Source organism: Pan troglodytes, chromosome 12 (genome assembly GCF_028858775.2).
Source record: "Pan troglodytes isolate AG18354 chromosome 12, NHGRI_mPanTro3-v2.0_pri, whole genome shotgun sequence".
NCBI classification, from domain to species: domain Eukaryota; kingdom Metazoa; phylum Chordata; class Mammalia; order Primates; family Hominidae; genus Pan; species Pan troglodytes.
This window is the reverse complement of record NC_072410.2, coordinates 17,225,419-17,244,052: the sequence shown is the minus strand read 5'-3', so window position 1 is coordinate 17,244,052 and position 18,634 is coordinate 17,225,419. Positions and strand designations below refer to the sequence as shown.

The window sequence follows — 18,634 nt, the reverse complement described above, 5'->3', positions numbered from 1 at the left end:
TGACACGCGGGGACTTTCACAGCTGGTTACCTTCCCGTCGCCCACCACCCCCATGCCCACCTCCATGTCTCCTTCCTGGCACGGCTTCTCCATTGTTGGTGCACAGCAGGCGGGCGGAGCCCTCCTATGGGGCTGGAAACTTACACAAAATGAATACAAAACTCCTTATACAAAAATAACACATGAAATTGAATGTGTATTTACAACAAAAACTTGTAACAAGTTATACATTTTTTAAAGCCTTGGGATACCCAGAAAATAAGAGAACATTTTCATTAATTAACTATGTGATACCTCTATGCTACATCCTCTGATAACCTTGTTATGTGGCACTGATTTTTATTGCCTTTTCTACAGAGAACAGAAGAGAATACCATCTTTCCTCTAGCATGGTTGATTGAAAATCCCTTTCATTATTGATAGTTAAGTGAAGTTTCCTTTTTACAACTCACTATTAGTCATGCATGCCGGGAAGCAATCCCTATGTTGGTGGAGATGCGTCAAACGTGCGGCCTCACGCACAGATGAATTCACCATCTATATAGCATGCCACGTGCTTGGGTTCCACAGACACAAGCATTCCAGTCAATCTGATTTCATGCAATTCCCATTAAAAACTAAAAGATCTGTATGGTGTGTTTTTAATGGTATCAGCTGCATTTGTTCCAGGTGGTCAATTCGATTTTGTGCAATTCTCATCAGAAAGGAAAAAGACTGCATGATGTGTCTGTAGCAGTATCGACTGTGTTTCAGGTGGTCAGTGACACCATCTGGTGCTGAGAGGAAGTCCAGCCCAGCAGCAGAGGTGATGTTCCCAAAGGGAGACAACAGTTGACTGGCAAGTAGCTAGCAGGGGTCTCCCGGCCCTGGAAGAGCTGCCTTGCCTGAGAATGCAGCATGGCCCCAGGCAAGCTCCCTGCTGGAGCCTCTGCTTTCTTACCTGTAAAAAGCAGATGAGGACACTTAGCTGCCAGTGTTCTGTGACGTTCAGTGACAGAGCATATGCACAGCATCTGTCCCAGGACAGCCCCTTGCTCCTGACAGTCCTCTCTTCAGCCTTCCCCACAGCTGGGGGAATCACAGTGACAAAGGGTCCAGGTGGGCTGTCCTCACCACAGCATTGGCTACGCTCATTCTAGGTCTACCCCCAAGCCCACCTGCCCGGCCTTGCTTATCCAGGCTATGTCCCGAGGTACGGCAAAGACGGGACTGTGACAGACTGCTCCAGCCTTCCCCGTGCTCAGCAATATCCCTGCAAGAGAGAAGCCCCTCAACCTAATTTCCAGGGAGCCTTCAGCCTTCCATGGAAGTGTTCATAGGCCTCCCAGGGCTTCTGCCTTATGAAATGAAGACAGTAATTCCCAAGTTTGAGCCAAGTCTTGTGCCACAAATGGGCAAATCAGAAAGCTAAAAAAAAAAAAAAAGAAATCCCTCAACCACCTACCTTGCTAGATTCCAAAAGCCATATATTTGGTGTTAAAAATAATCTGGAGAGATTAGTCCAACTCATTTGGTTTTCAGGTGAATAAACTAATCTATACCTACAACCGAAATTAAACCCCAGTAAGTGTTATTTGTACAGGACCCTGTGCTTCTTTGGGGACAATTATTATTTGCCCAAAGATCAATTAGTTTCAAATCTCCCATATAATAATTATGCATGTAATAGGAACCTTCTAGAGAAATGTCGGAGCCCAACAGGTGGCTTGAGCATACCAGGCCCTCAGGCAGGTCAACAGGGGACTTACTTTGGCTTTGTGGGTGTGGCTGCCACTTGCCACAGGACCTTGAGAATCCGTCAAGTTCCCCAGCAGGGCAGTCACCGTGTCTACCTGTTTCTGACACACCCAAGAACAGGAACCTAGAATATAGACAAAAGTAATTCACTACTGGAAAAGACACTGGGAAAAAGAGAAATGCCTGTGGTGAAGACCCAGCATAAGATTCCACCAAGTGATGAGGGTCTCAGGCCAGATGTCCCCAGCACCAGGTGGCAATCTGGCTTGGCCTCAGTGGCAGATACAGTCACATGAGGCAGAAATGGCAGCATGCTTGCCAGGGGCCCTATCTGGTGTCTTTGCAAGAAAAAATTGGCAAAGGAGACCTCAGAAACATCTTGGTGGAGTCTCTTCCTACCTAATCCAGCCCCAGAGCTGGGAAGAGGCCCCACAAGCAGGCTGCACAAAGGTTGGGAGAATGTGGCCTGTTAAGCCTTGGAGTAAACCCAATTCCTGGATTGGTCAGGTGATGGGTGATGGCTGGTGTGTGTCGAGTCTTCCAGGACAGACTCCTCCAAACCTGCCTGCTATGGCTGGCCCTCGCAGGTGTGAGCTGCCACTTCCCACTGGCCTGCCCTCCATCCTCGGCCTTCCTCTCTGTGCATAAGCCCCTGTTTCCTCTCCCAGGCAGAGAAGGCTTAGATCTCACTGATTTCTGCCTTTTTGTCCTCCTGCCTTGTTTAAACAAGGATGGTTCTCCATCCCATCAATCCAGAGAAAGCCCTGCACTAATTACTGGAGCAGTGAAATAGGGCAGTAAGAACCTCAGGGGGTATAAAATATTGGCCCTATTCTTTAGGAGCTTTATTGGGGTCAAAGATTTTAAATAACAACGCCGGGGGTAAGGCTGAGTCACATGTGTGGTGAAATAGCTTTGCCACACTAACCCCCAGAGCCGTTCCACAAGGACAATCCACGATTTGCAGGAGGGCAGCTCCATCTGGTTGAAAGCATTGAACCAGGAGTCAGAAGACGCAGACACTAACGAGGCTGCTCGGCTGGTCGTGTGGGCAGGGGTGGGTCACCCTGCCCAGTCATCTCACCTGCAGCCTGCAGGAGTCTCTGCTGTGGGGAATACTGGTCTGGGTGGTCAAGAGGCCTGAGAGCTCTTCCTTGCTCACCACCAACAGTAGCATCCTGTATGCTTCCTTAGCCTGCATCTCCATAAAATCATAGTGTGATGGCTTGTAAGGCTTTCCAGCTCCGGAACTCTAGGACCTTTGAATGAGGTAATGGATAGGAAAGCTCTAAACCATTGCATGCCTGCAGGACATTATTGTGTTATTACTACCTCTGGCAATAAAGATTCCATAAAGGAATTGGAATTTGAATTTGGCCTTGAAGGAAGAGTAGAGCTTGGATGATGGTACAGTGTGCAAAGAGCATGATGCATAAGCTGGGAAAAGCAAGGGGGAAAAGGAGAGGGGGCAAGCAGAGACTCTGGCTAGGGACAGACTGGTGGAACTTAGATGGCCATGATGGGAGACTCAGGGTCATTCATCCATGCATCCTCTGGGGACAGGGGCTCAGGTAGGCGGCAACATCCTGGAAATACCTTGGGGGCCTGAGCTAAGGCTGCACAGGCCCCATCTCCTGTGACTATGCCCTTCCCACAAGCCCGTGAGTACCACGGCCTGCCCTCACTGTGAAAGGAATCAGAAAGGAGGCTGAAATTCAGCACCACTCCCCCTTCCAAACGGAAGTCTGTCAAGGGATTGCGATTTTTTGGTTGGCTGTACTGGAGAGTCTTAACCTCTCGTTGAGCTCTGATCTGAGCATGCCTAAGGCTCCTTCTTTCTGGGGCTTTGGAAACCCCTTCTTTGAACAGAGTCAGCCATGGCATAAACGACGACTTTTATGAAAGTCAATTTTTAAGTCTTTGGCACATAGCACTGAACACTTCATAGGCCTCATTGGCACTAAGGAAGTCACAGACTGCATAGCTAACATTGCATTTGAAGTTGTCTCTGCAAGCGGAAGCTGTCTTTGGCGTGGGAGGTAGCCACGTTTAATTATCATTCACAGACACTCCTTAACACTGTTCCTGGATGCCTCAGCCATTATTCTGGTGGCTTCTAAAATAAAGTCTGGTGATTATTTTGTGTGCGTGTGTGGATGGCCTGCAAGGCACCTGTCTTGTTTTTGCGGCATTGGTTTATCTACAGAAAATTGCAGAGCTCAACAGGAAGGGAAAGTCTCTTCTCCCCTGGAGCCGAGAGGATCCTTGGTGGAGAGAAACAATAGGGACTGTGTTTGGGTGAGTCTGGTGCATCTTTGGGCCGCCACCACTCACCTTGTATCGTCCCTGCACAGGGCCCAGTCTTTAGGGTGTCATCCCTGGAGAGGAAACACCATCGCTATCACTCTTCCCAAGATTTTTCAGGCCTCATGTGCTCATCCTCCTGGGGCTGAGCTGTGCAAGCTGCAGATGGCCTTGTCCGGAATAGCTCGGGGAACACACGCACAGTTTCTGCCTGCTGGGGAAGAGAGAGGCAGGATCCAAACGGACTCAGCTTCTTTAGGCCACCTCTCCCTGATAGCTGCCCATAGTTGAAGCTGGCCTTGCACAAAGGGGCCAGCAGTCTCAGCTGGTGACACAGTAGAGTAGGTAGGTGAGAGTCAGCACACACACAGGAGTAAAAATAGGAAGAAGTGCATTGCTAACCAGGGTGACTTGCTATACCCGGATGCAAACGATCATATACTGATGCTGCCGGGGTTATCAAAGCAGAGAGAGAGGCAGACTTCAGACACCAGCACCAAGCTCCCTCCTCCCCAAGGACAGTAGTTTAAAAAACATTTCTCGTGATGTCATCCTCATTTAAAACCAGCGTAGAGACACAGTGAAAATGGTTTCAATGAAAAACACAACATGATGGTGGAAAACAAGAGTTCTGAGTCTCAGTAACACAGCTCCTGCCCCCTCCAAATTGAGGACTAACAAGAAAATGCAAGAGGAGGAAAAAAGCCCCAAGAGCAGCACGGAACTCCGTCTGTCACTTGGCATCATGCAGCTGGGTAAGAGAATCTGAGACCTTGTCATTAGAGACATGCCGAATTCTTAAGCTGGGTAAAACCTAAATCCTGTAAGAATGGCCTCAGAAGGGGTCGTGGTGTGTGCAAGCCTCATTATGAAATAGCCAAACCCGGCCAGTTTTATGAGCATTTATTTGCTAACTTGGGGGATGTAAGAAAAGCAGATCTCTGTGAGTGTTTCACAGGATCCCAGTGCCAGGAAAGGCCTTCAACATGCCATGTCATCTGTCCCTCTCCCAGGGCCTTCAGCCACAGCCAGAGCAAGGGACCAACTGCCACTCAGAGGCCAAACCCTTCCCTGCCTCCCTCTGCCTGCCTCCCACTCTGTGCACTGCTCCCACACTGGAAATTTCTACCCTCCGAATAATTCGATTAACTTGTATCCAGCCAGCCATTGCCAAAGTGAAAGCATATGGCCTGGGAGGAAGTGAAAGAATGAATCCATTGGAAGCCACCAATGCGCAGGCACAAGTCACTTTGTTGGAATGGCTGGGCTTGGAATGGGGAGTACAGGGCTGCCCTGGGGCCCTGGACTGGGAATGGGAAGCTGCTGCCTAGGGGAGGAAGGGAAAGGCCTAGCACTGACACCAACAGTGCCAGAGTGGGTGCATAGGATGCTAGTGACAGCTGGGACTGGGCGCTGCTAATAAGGAGGAGAAGAATATGCTGAAAACAGACTCACTTACTTTACAATTTTGCCTAGAGCCAGGCCTGCATTTAACTTTCCCAGAAGTGAACCTGTCAGCAAACCAGGGAAGGGCCGTTTGTAATTTGCTGGGGTTTGCAAAAGCCCAGGTGGCTGCGGCTAGACCTTTTGCTCTGCACATCACCTTCCCTCTCAGGTGCTTGGGTGGGACCCTCAGTTGGAGCAGCCGAGAGCCCCAGGTTTCTGACTCAAGGTTAGGAAGGACCATTTCAGCCAGAATTCCACCGTCTCGGCTGTCTGAGCAATTCAGCACATTCCTGAAGATCTAAAGGCCTCTGTAGTTACTACCTCTTAGGACTTGCTTAGACCTCAGTGGGCTTTTGCTGTTTAGAATTCTACTGATTTATTTCTTTATGTTCTTTTTAATTTTTTTTTTTTTTTTTTTTTTTTTTTAGAGGAAGGGAAGAAGCCATCTGTCAGTAGCTCATGCTACAAGCAAGGGAGGCTGGGCTCCTTCTTGCTCTCTTAGAACTCCCTCACATGCATTCTCATCACCCAACCAGAGCCCTGATTTCATTCTCTTTTTACATAAAGGCTTGCCCCCAGGAGAGTTTCAAGAAGCTAAAGCAAAACAAAGCAAAACCAAAAGAAAGCAAAACTCCCCTAAATGTGCAGTGGCCTACCTGAACTCTGGGCCTGACTGTCTCACTTTTGAGCTGTGTGGCACCCTTCAGGCTGGCTAGCCTCTCTGGTTTCATTTCCCTCATATATAAAATAACCGAGTTCACCAGATACACTCTAAAGTTTCTCCAGGCGTTGACATTTTTTGATCTCAAGGTCTGGGGAATGACATCATTTCCGATCACTGATCACTTCCAAATAACAGTGAGGTCTGTCCCCAAAGGAACTGAAAAGAACTTCCAGAATTGTGTTGTTCTTTCCGTTCAAAGCACCCAAAGTCTGGAGAGCAACCCGACATGTCTCCTTTAACAGTATACAATTTACATAATCTTTACAAATCTTCTCATCACTGCAATATGAAATCTATAAATATAGTAGCTACTAAGCCACAGTCAGGGAGGAAAGCAGCTGCAGTCCCTCCATGAACACAAAGGAAGGAGGAGAAAAAAACTTTAAAAAGGAGGTTTAGAAATCCCTCCAGAAGGTTGCTTGCAAAAGGGAAAGAGTACACAAGAAAGTTTTCCGCTAACTTACCTCTAAAACAGACTGGGATGAATGGATGCTTCCCCCACAAGGAAGAGAGGTAGACAGTTTTGGCACAACTTTATCCCTTCATCATGGGAATGGGTGGTATAACCAGCGCCAACAAACAGGATACCAAGGAGGACGCTGTATGCGTTTATTTCTCCCATTCCTGATCTATCAATAGCTTCTCAGTGTGCTTTAGGATACACCGTGCTTACAGATTAGTTATGTATAAAGTATAAAGACAGACTGCCTGGACTCAATGTGATAAATCTCTGAATATGAGAGGAAAACAATTGTGTACAAAACAGCAAACCTAAGTTGTGGGGAGTCTTGTCTAACGGGACCAGCAAATGTTTCAGCCAAGACATTGATCATACCAAGCCTTGATAACAAATGCTGGATCTTAATGGGTCTTCCCTCCAGGAAAAACTAATTCAATCAGAGGAAATAAAAATGGATCACACTTGCTTCTTCTCTCAATTTTACAGTGTTAACTGGCAGCTCAGGGGTGAGCCCAAAATAATTCCACACACAGCTGTAACAAAGTAGACAGCACCATGTAACAATTGGGTCTCCATTTCTTATCACTATGGACATGGACATCTTAGACCACAGTGCTATAGGCATTTGCTCCCTAAACTCACTCCTGATGCTCGGAACAGTTTTTGTTGAGGCGACTGCAAACATGGCGGAAGCAGCACAGCGGACCGGTCAGTGATTAATGGTGTGAGGCACAGTCCAATTCCTTCATTAACATTTTGAGTTCCAAGGCAGAGGTTTCAAAGTGTTTATAGTCAAAGAAATCCTTCTTCAAACAAAGTCTAATGCAGAAACCCAATACATCAAACAGAAGAGTGAAGGCGCCCTGTTTGAGGGGATCATGGTGAAAAAGATGGGGGTGGGATGGAGGGGTGGGGAGCGCTACTTAAAATGGGTTGCTGCCCTAGGGGCACCTCGGCGGCCCCTGAGATTCTAAGGAGCAGTTTAAGAACCTCCGATGGGAGGGGTTTATCACATTCTGTGCATGATGCTTTGGAATGTTAACCAAAAATATCACAAATTTATAAATTGTGAGGAGAGGAGATCTTATTTCTTGTAAAGGGTTACAGCCTGCAAGGTGGCCATCCTGCAGGCTCAGAAGTGTGCCTCTGGCCAAGACTGGAGCCAGGCACTTCGAAGGAGGAGGAGCTGGGACAGAAGCTTCATGCTGGACAGGGTGGCCAAACATACATATTCAACAGTTTACAGGAAGAACTACGAATATTCATGAAGGTAGTCCCGACACATGCATATTGAACAAACATGCATGTAACATACAACCCAGGTTCACTTTGGGGTGGAGATTTAACATTTAAATGTATTAAAATTAGGCCCCATACCTCAAAAGGTCTTTTCAGGACATGAAGGCGGATGAATGTACTTTCTGCAAACCAGCCAGAACCAGTCCATGGCCGGTGGTCTCTTATCAGGAGAAAGTTACTGGAGTCAGTCTCTCATCCAATCAAAGCTGTAGTTATGGCTGGTGGAACAGGGGTCAGTTACTTAGCATCCGTGAGCTGGGTGAGTTGTAATTGTTTTAATCTTTCTTATCTTGAGGGCAGTTCTTGTTTAGCTGCTGGAGAAAAGGAAAAACCTTGTGGCAGTTAGAACCTAGTTTATTCTTTAAGTGTTGTGTGTGTGGTGTGTGTGACTTAACTCTTGGCTTGGCATGGGCTTAGGTCTTGTTTATAATTTGGTGTCTTATGGCCACAAAGAGTTCATTCTGTCGGTCTTATGATCTCTATTTTAACATTAATGCTGGTTGGTTTTTGTGTCTAAAGAGAAAAAAGGCGGGGGTATAACAAGGTATATTTGACCTCCTGTCCCTTCATGGCTGGGAACTAAGTTTTAAGGTTTTCCTGGGATCCCTTCGGCCACAAGGGGATCCATTTTGTTGGTGGAGGAGCTTAGCATCTTATTTTTAGTTTACAGGAAGGAGCAAAAAATCCTGATACTGGCTTTGACTTGCTTTTGCTGGAAAGCTGAGAACCAACCAGGCTATTTTTTTTTTACTTAATAAACCCACTGGAACATACATACATACACACATACAAAAGCAACATTTTAAAGACATGTCACAGATGGACTTCAGTTGGAGTCCCCCTAAAACTCATTTGGATTTGTATTAAGCCCAACTTGGAGGAAGGGTAGGGATGCAATTATAATGCAGTGATAGGCCAACACTGGCTCACACCAGTGGATGAGAACCTCTTGTTAAATTTCCAGGAATTTTCCAAGGTGATTTTTAAACACCGCCATTATTAAAAATTAAACGCTGTATCCAGCAATTGCACTCTTTGGTATTTACCCAAATGAGTTGAAAACTTATGTCCACATAACAACTTATAATACACACAGATGTTTATAGTAGCTTCATTTATAAATGCCAAAATCTGGAAGTAACCAAAATGTAGGTGAATGGCTACATAAATTGTGGTACATCCAGGCAGTGGAATAGTATTCAGCATTAAGGAGAAATGAGCTACCAAGCCATGAAAAGACATGGAGGAATATTAAGTGTATATTACTAAGTGAAAGAAAAAGCCAGCCGGGTGTGTTGACTCACGCCTGTAATCCCAGCACTTTGGGAGACTGGGGCAGGCGGATCACGAGGTCAAGAGATCAAGACCATCCTGGCCAACATGGTGAAACCCCGTCTCTACTGAAAATACAAAAATTAGCCAGGCGTGGTGGCGCATGCCTGTAGTCCCAGCTACAGCTACTCAGGAGGCTGAGGCAGGAGAATCACTTGAACCAGAAGGCGGAGGTTGCAGTGAGCGGAGATCCTGCCATTGCACTCCAGCCTGGCGACAGAGTGAGACTCTGTTAAAAAGAGAAAGAAAGAAAGAAGGACAGAAAGAGAGAGAGAGAGAAGGAAGGAAGGAAGGAAGGAAGGAAAGAAGGAAAGAAGGAAAGAAGGGAGGAAAGAAAGGGAAAGAAAGAAAGAGAGACAGAAAGAAAGAAAGAAAGAGCCAATCTAAAAAGACTACAGACTGTATGATTGTAACTATATGACCTTCTGAAAGAAGAAAAATTATAGAGATAATTAAAAGATCAGTGGTTCCCAGGGTTTGGGGGAGGAAGGAATGAAAAGGCAGAGCACAGACTTTTAGGGTGATGAAACTATTCTTTATGATACTATAATGGTGGATACATATCATTATATATTTATCAAAACCCATAAAATGTACAAGACCAAGAGTGAACACTAATATAAACTATGGACTTTGGATGATAATCATGAGTCCGTGTAGGTTTATCAGTTGTAACAAATGTATTGCACGGTGTAGGATATTGATAGTGGGGTAGAAGGAGCTGTGGGAGAAGATGCAGGGGATATATGGGAACCCTGCACTTTCTGCTCAGTTTTGCTGTGAACCTAAAACTGTTCTAAAAAATAAAGTCTACTAAAAAATAAACGGTATAAGACTTAATTAAATATATTAAAAGCAGAGGTAATTGATATTCAAAATGGATGACCTCCTAACTGTTTTATGATATATTACTATTATCTATACTCTTATTTCTATCTACTGTATCTGTATAAAGGAGTTATTATACAATGGTGTACATCCATGTAACTCTTCCCAACTCCGTGTTAAGTGACCTCAATTTGGTAGCTTGAAATCAACTTGGCCATAGCTGGTAGTGTTTGCAGTATAGAAGTAGGCAACCACTACATAACAGCACTTTTCCCCCAAAGACAGCTGATTATTTTTAAAATTATTATTAATATTTTTCAGAATCAAGGTCTTGCTCTGTTGCCCAGGCTGAAGTGCAGTGATGTGATCATAGCTCATTATAACCTCGAACTCTTGGTCTCAAGCAATCCTCCTGCCCCAGCCCCTCAAGTATCTAAGATTACAGGTACACATTACAACATCCATTTTGTTGTTGTTGTTGTTTTGTACAGACATGGTCCCACTATGTTGCCCAGACTGGTCTTGCCCTCCCAAAGTGTTAGAGGGGCGAGCTGACAAGCCCAGCCCAGAGCTGGTTATTGAACATCTGTGGTACACCACTAATAGTGGGTACAGTTGTTGGACTCATGTTTAGGATCAGCAACATATATATACCTGAGAATGTCAATCAAAATACGCCTTTTGGAAACATTATGGAAGCATAGATCTTCACATATGATTAATTTAAGGTTTACTCTGAAGTCATCCAGAGACCTCTTTAGAATGGTTCCAAGAATTCCCTCTTTTGAAAGCCAACCAATCTAAGGAATTAAATCACTCAAATTTGAAGAAGACAAATATGCCTCAGGAGCAGCACTCTTGCTATCGAAGTCACTCAGATCATGTTCTGAGTGATAGATCCTAATTGCTGAACTGTTTACTGTAATTAAGTCTATCAGCAGGGTTTTCTCCTGATGAAAATAAAGTTTGGTATATTATGTCTTTTGCAAAAGGTGTCTCTTATCTCCTTTAACTTGTAAATCTATGAGTCAGTAAGATTTCTCTTCAAAACCTGATTTTTCTTCCCTCCTCATGGATATAAAGAACTTAAAAAAATCAAATTAATATTGCCCACAAGAAAGAAGTTGGTTGCAAGCACGATTATTTTATGCAAACACTATTATATCCTGCTATATCTCATCAAGAATATTTGTGTGTCTGAGGAACGTGTAGATCTTTTACCAGCCTTTGTTTCCATCGATGAAGTATGCAAGTTTGAAATAGATTCCAATCTGTCAATGCTTCTTTTGAGTCTACATTGTGGTGCTACTGTACAAACCAAACATGGAGGAACAGTTTTGATATAGAGGCAATCTCACTTGTAATTGGTGTTAGCACAACTGTTTGCTTTTAGCCCAACGACTCTCAGCACTGCCTGCCTGTTAGCATCAGTAGATAAGGGAAGGAGAGCTTTAAAAAAAAAAAAACACTGAAGCTCAGGTCCCAACACCAGGGATTCTGACTTAATTGGTCTTAAGAGAGTTGAGGGAATCAATAAGTTGTGAAATCTTTCCAGGTGATTCTAATATATAGCTATGACGAAGACCTACTATTTGAACCTATATAAAAATCATTTGATGCAGTTGATGTGAATTTGTTATTTGTTGACCTGAGACATAGGGGAACAAGTCAAGTCAAATAAAAAACAAATCAATCATCTCTGATTATGGCATGATTTCAGTGTCTTTTGGATAGTTTAAAAAAATGGTGCTTCAGCATCAATAATATCACATAAAATCACCCTCTCTGTTGGGCAAATTCTAACGTCAAAAGGTAAGTCCTATAAAGTCAGTTCAGTTATATCCCACTGAGGGTCCATTCTGCAGCCAGTGAGCGAGCGGTGGAAGGCGCTGGCACCACCATGTTCCAGGCTGCTTTGTGGTTAGGCTTCATTCTGCTTCCTCTCCTGGCACTGCCTTGCTTCTGACCCATTTTCTAAGCCAGATCTCTCAGTCTCCTGCCAATTCTGTGAGCCTCATATCCTTGTGAAAAAATTCTTCCCGTCACCAACCCCCCCCCCCTTCTTTTTGCTTAAAATAGTCAGAAGCACTTTTTGTTCCTTGGAAGAGAAAGATTCCTAACTGATACTTTGTCATACCCCTAAAGGAAACAGAAACCAGTGACCAGTTTTCAAAAAAAAAAAAATTTCTGAACCTAAGAACATAAAAATTCAAGAAGAAAATAGTTGGGAGACTTGCCCTGCAAAAAAATAAATGTTGCAAAGTATACAGAAAAAGGAAATAGAACAGAACAGAGCATCTGAAAGCAGCCTCAGGCATATGGAGGCTCGGGCTATAACAGAGACGGCGTGATATATTGCAGAAAGGACAGGTTACTCAGCAAGCGGTGCTTGGAAAATTAAGGCTCAGTGCGGGAGAAAATACATTACTTTCTGAGGTATGAAAAATCTAAATGCAAAATCAAAACTTTAAAACAGTTGGAAGAAAATGCAAGAAAATATAGGCCGGGCTCAATCGCTCACACCTGTAATCCCAGCAGTTTGGGAGGCCGAGGTGGGCGGATCACTTAAGGTCAGGAGTTTGAGACCAGCCTGGCCAACATAGTAAAGCACTGTCTCTACTAAAAATATAAAAATTAGCCAGTGTGGTGGCGAGCAGCTGTAGCCCTAGCTACTCAGGAGGCTGAGGCAGGAGAATTGCTTGAAACCAGGAGGAAGAGGTTGCAGTGAGCCAAGATCGTGCCACTGACCTCCAGCCTGGCTACAGAGCAAGACTCTGTCTTGAAAAAAAAAAAAAAAAAACCTCTTTATGCCATATAAGTGTACCCAAAACTGAAAGGAAAAGACTGATGTATTTGACTACAATTAGGTAAACTTTATTTATTTATTTATTCATTTTTATTTTTAGAGACAGAGTCTTGCTCTGTCGCCCAGGCTGGAGTGCAGTGGTGTGACGGCAGCTCACTGCAGCCTCAAACCCTTGGGCTCAAGGGATTCTCCTGCCTCAGCCTCCTAAGTAGCTATGACTACAGGAGTGCCCCACCATGCCACGCTAATGTTGTATTTTTTATTATTTATATATTTATTTTTGTAGAGACAGGGTCTCTCTTTGTTGCCCAGGCTGGTCTCAAATTCCTGGGTTTAAGTAATCCTCCTGCCTTGGCTTCCCAAAGTGCTGGGATTACAGGCGTGAGCCACTGCACCTGGCCCCAAAATTTTTTATATGAAAAGCCACCATAAACAAAGTGAATAGGCAAGTCACCAGTTAGAAAAAGATTTGCAATTTAGATAACCAGAAAACGATTAGAACCTAGTATGTGTAAAAAATTCATACAAATCAGTAAGCTATAAATAGGCCAATAGAAAAAATGAGCAAGGGATATAAATGGATAAAACACAGAAAAGAAAAACTGAATAGCTTATATATATGAAAACATGATTATTCACTAGTAATAAGAAAAATGAGTTATTTTAGTTTATACTCAAAAGTATTGATGAAGATGTAGAGAAAAGAGAACTCACAAACTGCTGGCAGAAGCAGGAACTGGCTCAAGACTTTGAAAGACAATTTGGCAATAGTTGGTTAAGGGGAAGATGAGTATGTATTGTCTACCCGAGCAGTGTTGCTTTCATGGTTCATGCTAGAGAAACTCACACTTGGCCATGATGGCACATGTATAAAAGTGCTCACTGCAGCATTGCTTATATCAGAAGAAAAGGCAAAAATCAAAATGTCCATTAACAGTAAATGGGTAAATTATAGTATATTTATACAGTAGAATACTATACTTATTACACAGGATTAAAAGTTAATTAACTAAAGCAGCATACTTCATCATGAATGAATGTCAAAAGCATAATGTCAAGTGGGAGAAAAGCAAGTTGCAAAATTATATCAGTTAAACCAATTATTTAAAATTGGTATATTATGTCTTTTGCAAAAGGAGTCTCTTATCTCCTTTAACTCGTAAATCTATGAATCAGTAAGACATCTCTTCAAAATGTGATTTTTCCCCTCCTCATGGATATAAAGAACTTTAAAAAAAACAAATTAATATTGCCCACAAGAGAGAAGCTTATTGCAAGCACCATTATTTTATGCAAACACTATTATATCCTGCTATATCTCATCAAGAATATTTGTGTGTCTGAGGAACGTGTCAATATTATCTATAGGAAAAGTATAAAAACATAATCAAGAAGAACATTCACTAACCTCTGCATAGTTAGTTCTTAGTGAGGGAAGGAAGGGAATGACATCAGGAAGCCAAAGCCAATTCGATTGCATCTGTAGTTTCCATTCCTTAAAAAATATCTGAACCTAATTTACTAAATCTGGGTAATGGTATGATGAGAGTATATTATTTTCTGTACTCATTTGTCCTGTTTTAAATATTTTTATTAAGTGTCCCAACCTGACTTTTTCTCCTTTCAACTAAGATACTGAAAGGCTTTTTGCCCCAGAACTACTTTTGAAAGGCTTTTTTCAAAAAAAGATACCAAAAGGCTTTTTGGACCCAGAGATACTTTTGAAAGGCTTCTTTAGGCCAGGCACGGTGGCTCATGCCTGTAATCCCAACACTTTGGGAGGCTGAGGCGGGCGGATCCCTTGAGGTCAGGGGTTCGAGACCAGCCTGGCCAACATGGTGAAACTCCATCTCTACTAAAAATACAAAAAGTAGTCGGGCATGGTGGTGGGCGCCTATAATCTCAGCTAACTGGGGAGGCTGAGGCAGGAGAATTGCTTGAACCAGGGAGGCGAAGGTTGCAGTGAGCAGAGATTGCACCATTGCACTGTACCCTGGACAACAGAGTGAGACTCTATCTTAAAAAAAAAAAAAAAAGAAGTAGAAATTCTGAGATGGAAAAGCTTTTTGCCCCAGAGCTTATGCTTTCACATGTCACTATTGCAGCTCCCAGCCCTGTGGGGTTTCACTCTAGGTGTTATCACTTGCTTTGATTATAAGACTCTAAACCACAGCCCTGGGTGAACCCTGGCCCATCTGGCATGAAGACAGAAGACCATTATACAATTGCCAGCCTCTTCTTTTTACTCATCCTCATAATCAAGAAATATGTGTATGTGTCCACTGCAGCCTGTGTTTGCTCTGCCCCCTCTCTTCACGCCACACTCCCAGCTTGATGTTTGCCAGCTCATGCTTGTGCCAGTTGTTGGCACTTACTCTCTGGCGAGGGTACAGCTGACCTTACTGCCTCTGGCTCCTCCTTCCTGTGCTCTTGCTCTTCCATCCACCAACTTTATTAATACTCTGTTTTATGACCCAGGTTACCGAGGAGACCTCAAATCAGGGTGGAGAAGGTACGTCTGCATACCATGCTCTCCCTCCCCAACCTCTCCTCTGCAGGTCCATAGTCACCTATTCGTGATGCTCCTCAGACATGGCCATCCAGGCATTGCCCACCTCTCGTTGTTGTGAAATACACTCAATTGCTATCTATTGATACCTATTTTTATATTTTACTACAGTGGCAATGAAAGAATTATTTGGGGGAGGATAGGTAGTAGGAATAGCTTTATTAAAAGAAAAATAAAGATCACAGATTTTTCTGTATACATTTCCAAATTCTTCATCACAGGTTTTTTTTTTTTTCTTCACGAAGATTGGATTGTACCGCATATGGCACTTTGAAACCTGCCTTTTCCCTTTATGATTTATTCTTGGCATCTTTTTTTTTTCAGATCAATGATTTTTTTTCTTTTTCTTTTCTTTTTGTTTTGTTTTGTTTTGTTTTGAGACAGGGTCTTACTCTGTCACCCAGGCTGAGTGCAGTGGCCTCATCTCGGCTCACTGCAACCTCAACCTCCTGGGCTCAAGCAATCCTCCTGCCTCAGCCTCCCAAGTAGCTAGGACCACAGATGCGTACCACCACACTCAGCTAATTTTTTTTTTTTTTTTTTTTTGTAGAGACAGGATTTTGCCACATTGCCCAGGCTGGTCTCAAACACCTGGGCTCAAGCAATCACCCTGCTTTGGCCTCCCAAAGTGCTGGGATTCCAGGAGGTCAATGACCTCAAGCTCCTCTATTCCCAGCAGCACTTCTGAGCTCCTGGCAGGAACATATATTCATGTATAAGCATGAAAAGGGGGTCCCCAACTCTGCCAAGGGTGGGAGTAGGGAGCCACGGTAGACTCCCTCACAAACACAATTGGAGATGACCAGAAGGCTAAACATTGGTGCCTTTGGCCTTCAAGATACCCTTTAGAAGACAATTATTATATTTTCTTGAGTGTGAATGGAGATAGGATGGGAGGAGCAGCTTCCAGAACCCTGCCCCACGGCAGACCGGCCTCTGCCCTGTGGATCCCAGGACCCTGCCCAACAGCAGGCTGCCCTCTGCCCTGTGCATCCCAAGCACTTTCTCTGTGCTGCCTGGTGTTGCAGAAGTCCTGCCTCGCCATGGACACGGTGGAAATGAACAGGCTTGCTGAGTGACTGGCATTTGCAAAGCTTTCACAAATAACACTAAACACCGTGATTTCCTCAAGATGTTCTGGAGCCCTCTTAGACTGGGCCCTCTCTGTTGTGGGGTGCTCAATCTCCCCAGGCTCAGGCTGCCCCAGGGGCTGGGCCACGCAGCCCCTATCGTCACCCTCACTACCCAGGCCTGTAGCCTGCACCCTTCCCCTCCCTACACTCCCCACAGGCAGCTCTCATCAAGTAACTGCTTCTCCAAGCGCTTGTGACTAAACCCCAAAGAGGCCTGGAAAGAGGATGTTGGAAACAAGCAGGGGGTGCACTTTGCGGGAGGCGAGGCCTGGGAAGCCGGCACACTTCTATGTGAGTGGAGGCTGTTGGCTGATTGGCCACTTGACCTTCGACCTGAGCCCCAGGGAAAGTGCACCCTCCTCTCTTTCATTTTGTTTATGGCTTCATACAAGCTTCCCATTTACGTGAACATTCTGACAGAAGAGGGCTCTCATTTGGCCAGGTCCTGAAAGCAGAGAATTCTGCTCCTTCTATGGGACCAGCAGCCTCTCTTGCGGGCGTTTGGCTCTGCCTGCGAGGCAGGTGGGCTGCCAAGGCTTCCCAGCTGGGCTTTTCTGCTTTAGATAAGCTGAGATATTTGTGCATGAAACCTTCTGCGATGTGACTCTGCGAAATGCATGCTGCGCCACACCCTTTTATCATTGTTAATTGAGAGCAGAGTCTTGCTAAACTTACCATGTGATGGATATTTCTCCGTTTTGATATTGCACAGAATGAAGAACATAGCAGACAGATGAAGTAGGCCTGGTGGTGCTCTGAGCAGAACAAATCCTAAAGCCAGGTTAGACTAGCTGTGCACTGTTTCCCTCGTGTCTAGATTTCTGAAAGATGAGTCTTTTGATTTGTTTCTAACCTGCTTAAAAGAGATGGGGAGGCGGAGGAAGCAAGGAGCCGAGGTGCAGCCGGATGCCTCCCAGGATGAATAATGGCAACAAGAAACAAAGTTCTTAAAGCCCAGATGATAAGGGCCTCAGTCTGGGTGTGAATGAACTTGGCCTGACTTCTTTGCTGCCGTCATATGAACCGGAAGGAGACAGCTTAGATAGAGCAAACCTGCTCCTTCCAGAAGCACGAGGGTCCTGTGGCGGTTTTTGCTTCAAACACCGCAGAACACAGAGCAAACCCCATGACGCCGTCCTTCAACTAAACAGCCCAAAGCAGCAAACTAGAGGTTTCCATTTTTAGTTTGCAAGGGGAACAACTGAGCTTTCATGAGTTGGAATTTGCTAACGTAAATTGAGCCTTTGTAAGAGGGCTGAAATTGACCCTGGAGACGGAAAGCACAGGAAATATTTGCTGTGGTCGGTGGGAGAGGACGCTCCGCAGACAAAGCCGCCTGCTTCTCCAGTCAGGCCTGCCTCCTCTCTAGGCAAATATTGGAGGGATGACTTTTTTATTTGCAGAGAGGATTTGGCTAATTTTGTTTTATTTGTGTACCTTGCATTCATGGAGCACTGTGCCCAGTCTGTTGGATAATCTCTAATTATTCCTTTCCTCTTCACACCTGTGAGGCTGATGCTCAGCATATTTCAGAGGAAGCTGGCACCAGGGATGAGGGAATCTGCCCAAGCATGAGTCACCTGGAATATTAAACCAGAACCAACACACAAACGATCTGTGCAAAGAGGTCAGCAAAATAAAGGATTCACTGCAATTCATCCTTCTGTGGTCACTGCCGGGCTTTGGGCTCCCATCCCTTCCCGGCCCTCCCATTCCATATCCCTCTTCTGTATTTGCAGGCAGCACCATTGAAGTGTGTTTGACAGACAGAACTACTGTTTTGAATCAACCCTCAGAGATGTCTAAATCAGCCTGTCAGACTTTGCTCCCTCTATCACATTTCCCAAGAAGAGGATCAGAGATAAAGAGAAATATGGAAATTTGGAGTAAAAGGTGAGGCTAGAGAACAAGAAAAAAAAATGTGCCTTCAGAGACTACAACAAAGGAACGCAACAAAATATAGGACAATCTGGTTACTATGTTGAAGTCACAAATG

General features: G+C 44.5%; 1 long non-coding RNA gene across 1 annotated transcript; it reads right to left on the bottom strand.

Moving 5' to 3' along the window:
• Positions 1-4,049: 4,049 nt before the first annotated feature.
• LOC134807790 (uncharacterized) lies at positions 4,050-18,619 on the bottom strand. Its single transcript, XR_010149039.1, has 3 exons — positions 17,314-18,619; positions 8,049-8,284; positions 4,050-4,255 (listed from the first exon to the last, which is right to left on the bottom strand). It is a non-coding gene; the product is annotated as an uncharacterized LOC134807790 (long non-coding RNA).
• Between the last annotated feature and the right edge of the window lie 15 nt (positions 18,620-18,634).